This window comes from Catharus ustulatus, chromosome 36 (genome assembly GCF_009819885.2).
Source record: "Catharus ustulatus isolate bCatUst1 chromosome 36, bCatUst1.pri.v2, whole genome shotgun sequence".
Taxonomy (NCBI): Eukaryota; Metazoa; Chordata; class Aves; order Passeriformes; family Turdidae; genus Catharus; species Catharus ustulatus.
Window position 1 is genome coordinate 150,506 of NC_046256.1, and position 6,446 is coordinate 156,951.

Below are 6,446 nucleotides of genomic sequence, written 5' to 3' on the forward strand. Positions count from 1 at the left end.
CATGACCATGAGACGACCAGGACATCACCATGAGCATGAGATGATTGTGACCAACAGATGACCATGAGATGACCACAACACACCATGGCCATGTGGTGATCAAGACCATGAGATGATCATCACGATGAGATGACCACACCATGACTGTGATGCATCCATGACTGTGAGATGAACATCATGTGATTGTGACCGTGAGATGACCATGAGGTGACCATGACCCAACTATGACCCTCAGGTGATCAGACCATGAAAATATCATGACAATGCAATGACCATGACTGAGTCATGTCCTTGAGATGACCATGAGGTGACCATGGGATGACCATTACAGTGAGATGAGAAGGGGCATGAGATGATGGAGATTCAGGAGATGACCATGACATCATGGTGACCATGAGATGATATTGACCGTGACACAACCATGGCCGTGAGCTGACCATGAGCTGAGCATGAGATGACCATGAGCATGAAATGATTGTGATCAGGAGATGACCATGAACATGGGATAAGAGCACTCAGGAAATGACCATGACCATGACCATGACTATGACTGTGGCCATGAGCTGACCACAAGATGCCCATGACCATTTCATGACTGTGAGCATTTCATGATCATGACACAGGCGTGTGGTGATTAAGGTCATGTGGTAACCACAAAGTGACCATGACTTAACAATGGCCATGGGGTCATAAAGACCATGACATGAGCAAGGCATCACCATGGCCATGAGACGACCATAACAATGAGACGGCCATGAACATGAAATGACAGTGACCAAGAGATGACCACAACACAATCATGTCCATGAGACCATTGTAACCCTGAGGTGATTCTGAGATGACCATGTGATGACCATGATCGTGAGATAACCACAACATGGCCATGACATGATAGTGACCATGAGATGGGCACAAGATGATCATGAGATAAGCATGACCATGCAATGATCACAACACAACCATGACCTTGAGATGACCATGACCAGATGAGGTCTGGACTGCGACCATTACGAGGGCCATGAACGTGCAATGATGGTGATCAGGAAATGACCATGACTGTGGTGATGACCCCACTGTGACTCTGAGATGACCATGAGCATGAGATATTTAGACCAAGAGATGATGACAAGATGGCCATGACTGTGAAATGGTCATGACAAAGACCTTGAGAATTCCATGACCGTGAGCATGATATGGCCGTGACAATGGCCATGAGATGGCCATGACCATGACTATCAGGTGACCAAGAAAATGACTATGAGATGGCCATGACGATGACTCAGGAATGATCCTGACATGACCAAGACATGATTGTGGCCATGAGTTGACCATGAGATCATCATGAGTTGAGCATGACCATTTGATGACCATTACTGTGACCATGGCCATGAAGTGATCATAAATATCAGGGGAGTGCGACCATCAGATGACCATAACACAACTGTGAGGTGGACGAGAATATGAGTCGACCATGAGATGAACATGACACAACCATGGCTGTGAGATGGTGACCATGAGAGGACCATGACCACGACACTGGGATCATGACCTGCCATGAGATGACCATGATAGGATTATGGCCTCGAGTTGACCAGAAGATGATCATGAGATAGTGATGACCATGACAAAACCATGACAATGGGATTGCCATTACAATGATGTAACCATGACTGTGAGGTACCAATGAGTATGAGACTATTGTGACCATGAGATGGCCATCAGATGATCACAACACACCATGACCATGTGTGATCATGATCGTGAGGTGACTGTGAGATGCCCATTACAGTGGGATATCCATGAACATGAGATGATGGTCATCAGGAAATGACCATGACCCTGAGACGGCCATGAGACGAGATGATCAAGACCATGAGATGACCATGAGGTGATCATGAGATGATCATAAGATGACCATTACAGTGAGATAACCATGAATGTGACCGTGACATGATTGTGACCATGAGGTGACCATGAGCATGAGATGATTGTGACCAAGACATGACCACAGTGCAACCATGGCCATGTGGTGATCTGAGCTATGAGATGACCATGACTGTGATCATAACACAACACAACCATGAAATGATCAAGGTGATGACACGATTCTGACCATGAGCTGACCAACGACAACAATGACCATGACATTACTACAGCTGTAAGATGACCATGATGTGATTGTGGCCATGAAATGACCATGAGCATGACCATGAGATGACCATGACATCACCATGAGCATGAGATGATTGTCACCAATAAATGACCCTGAGATAACCACAACACACCAGGGCCATGCGGTGATCAAGTCCATGAGATTATCATTGTGATGAGATTACCACAACCACTGATTGACCATGACTGTGACACAAGCAGGACTTTAAGATGACCAGGGTGTGATTGTGGCCATCAAATGACCATGAGGTGACCATGAGATGACCATTATGGTGAGTTGACCATGACCATGAGATGATGGTGGTCAGGAAATGACCATGGGTGTGACATGACCATGACTGTGACCATAACTATAACTGTGGCCATGAGCTGACCATGAGATGACCATGACCATTTCTCGACTATGAACATTTGACACATGAAACATGACACAGCCGTGTGGTGAACACTATCATGTGGGGACCACAAGGTGACCATGACTTAACCATGGCCATGGGGTCATAAAGACCATGACATGAGCAAGGGATCACCATGGCCATGATACAATAATGACCATGAGGTGACCATAACAATGAGACAACCATGAGCACAAGTTGACTGTGACATTGAGATGGCCATGAGATGACCACAACACAACCCTGGGCATGAGAACATTGTGACCATGAGGTGGTTCTGAGATGACCATGTGATGACCATGACTGTTAGAAAACCACAACATGACCATGGCAGGATCAAGGCCATGGCACGATCATGACCATTAGATGGTTACACGATATTCATGAGATGACCATAACCAGTCAATGACCACGACATAACCATGACCTTGAGATGACCGTGACCATATGATGACCATGACCATGAGATGAACTTGACAGAACTATGACCATGACCATGACCATGAGATGATGGTGATCAGGAAATGATCATGACCATGGCCATTAAATGGTCATGAGATGACCATGGTCATGAGATGACCTGGACCATGGGATGACCATTATAATGCTATAAACATGACTGTGAGATGACCATGAGCATGAGATGATTTTGACCAAGAGATGACCATGAGATGATCACAACACACCATGACCATGTGTGATCATGAGGTGACTGTGAGATGACCATTACAGTGGGATATCCATGAGCATGAGATAATGGTCATCAGGAAATGACCACGACCATGAGATGGCCATGAGATGAGATGATCAAGGGCATGAGATGACCATGAAGTGATCATGAGATGATCATGACCATGACACAGCCGTGATCGTAAGATGACCATTACAGTGAGATAACCATGAATGTGACCATGACACGATTGTGACCATGAGATGACCATGAGCATGAGATGGTCATGACCAAGACATGACCACAATGCAGCCATGGTCAGGTGGTGATCTGGACCATGAGATGACCATGACTGTGGCCATAATATAACCACAACCATGAAACGATCAAGTCCATGCCATGATTGTGGTCATGAGTTGAACATGGGACAACCATGAACATGACATGACCACAGCTGTAAGATGACCACGATGTAATTGTGGCCATGAGATGACCATGAGATGACCATGAGGTAACAATAAGATGACCATGACCATGATGATGAGATGGCCATGACATGACCGTGAGCATGAGATGATTGTGACCAAAGGTGACCAAGACATGATCACAACACACCATGATCGTGTGGTGATCAAGACCATGAGATGATCATCATGAGGAGATGACCATGACCATTGAATGACCATGACTGTGACACAACCATGACTCTGAGATGACCAGGATGTGACTGTGGCTGTGAGGTGACCATGAAGTGACCATGAGATGAAGATTCCAGTGAGTTAACCATGAACATGAGATGATGGTGAGGAGGAAATGACCATGCCTGTGATGATGACCCCACTGTGAGTGTGATATGACCATGAGCATGCAATATTGAGACTAAGAGGTGACCAAGTGATGACCAAGAGATGACCATGACCTTGACGATGAGAGGACTGTGACCAAGAGATGAGCATCACATGACCATGTGTAACCAGGATCATGAGGTGACCATGAGATGATCATGAGGTGACAATGAGATTAGCATGACCATGGCCATGAGATAACCATGAGTGTAAGATGATTGTGACCAAGAGGTGACCATGAGATGACCACAACACACCATGGCCGTGTGGTGAGAAAGACCATGAGATGATCATTACGATGAGATGACCATGAACTTTGAATGACCATAACTGTGACACAATCATGACTGTAAGATGACCAGGGTGTAATGACCGTGATATGACCATTACGGTAAGTTGACCAAGACCATGAGATGATGGTGATCAGGAAACTACAATGACTGAAACAATCACCCCATTGTGACTGTGAGATAACCACGGGCATGAGGTATTGTGACCAAGAGATGACCACAGCATGACCATGACTATAACATGATCCTGATCATGAGGTGACCATGAGCATGACATGATGGTGACCATGAGATGACCATGAACATGAGATGACAGCGCTCAGGAAATGACCATGAGATGACCATGACTGTGACCTTGACTATGACTGTGGTCATGAGCTGACCACAAGATGATCATGAACATGAGATGATTGTGAACATTTCATGAACATGACACAGTCATGTGGTGATCAAGGTCATGAGGTGACCATGAGATGCCTGTGACTAAGAGATGACCATGAGATGACCACAACACAACCATGACCATGAGGTGATTCTGAGATGACCATGTGATGACCATGACCATGAGAAAACCACAATATGACCATGACAGAGTCAAAACCAGGACATGATAGTGACCATGAGATGGCCACAAGATGATCATGAGATCATGACCATGATATGAACTTGATAGAACTCTGACCGTGACCTGACCATGACCATGAGATGGTGGTGATCAGGAAATGACCAAGACCATGAAGTGGCCATGAGATGACTGCGACCGTGAGATGACCATGATCATGTGATGACCATTACAATGATATACCCATGACTGTGAGATGACCATTACAATGAGATATCCATGAGCATAAGATGATGATCATCAGGAAATGACCACGCCCCTGAGATGGCCATGAGACGAGATGATCAAGACCATGAGATGACAATGCAATGACCATGAAACAACCATGACCGTGAGCATGAGATGATGGGGATCAGGAGATGACCAGGAGGTGACCACAACAGGACCATGGCTGTGACATAACTGTGGCCACGGGATGACTATTACAGTGAGTTGACCATGAGCGTGTGTGATGGAAATCAGGAAATGACCAGATGGGACGTCCTCGGATCATTCGGCGATGTCTTCCATCCATGGTCTCGAAGGTCTCTTGCGAGAGTAATAATTTTATAGTCCGTTTCAAGGCAAGGGGTCGCTGGCCGAAAGGTGGGGGGATTTATGGACTATTGTGTTCAAGAGCCCGTGGCTTCAAAAATCAGGTGCAGGACAGAACACCACAACCAGTACTCAGCGGAGAGCAGTGCACCATGGAAGCAGCACTGGTAAGCACAACTGTACACAGTCCCTTGGCAAGCATCCACCTTAGTGGGGCCAGCAACTCCTGCTCAAAGTGACAGGAGGGGTCCTGGGGTCTCAAGGGTCTGAAGGGTCTCAGGGCCTCAGTCTCTGACGATGATTGTGAGGCAGATCAGGGAATCTTTGGAGTGACCCTTACACCATGACACAACCATGATCATAAGATGACCATTACAATGAGACAACTGTGAATGTGACCACGACACGACCGTGACCATGAGATGACCATGAGCATGAGATGATTGTGACCAAGACATGACCTCAATGCAACCATGGCCATGTGATGATCTGAGCCATGAGATGACCATGACTGTGACCATAATACAACCACAAGCATGAAATTATCAAGGTAATGACACGATTCCGACCATGCATTGACCAAGAGACAACCATGACAATGACACAACCACAGCTGTAATTGACCATGATGTGATTTTGGCCATGAGTTGACCATGACATCACCATGTACATGAGACAATTGTGACCAAGAGGTGACCACAACACACCATGGCCACATGGTGATCAAGACCATGAGATGATCATCATGATGAGATGACCACGAACATTGAATGTCCGTGGCTGTGACAAAACCATGCCTGTGAGATGACCACAATGTGATTGTGGCCATGAGATGACCATGACACAACTATGGCCATGAGGAGATCAAGACCATGAGATGACCATGGCCATGCAATGACCATGACACAGTCATGACCT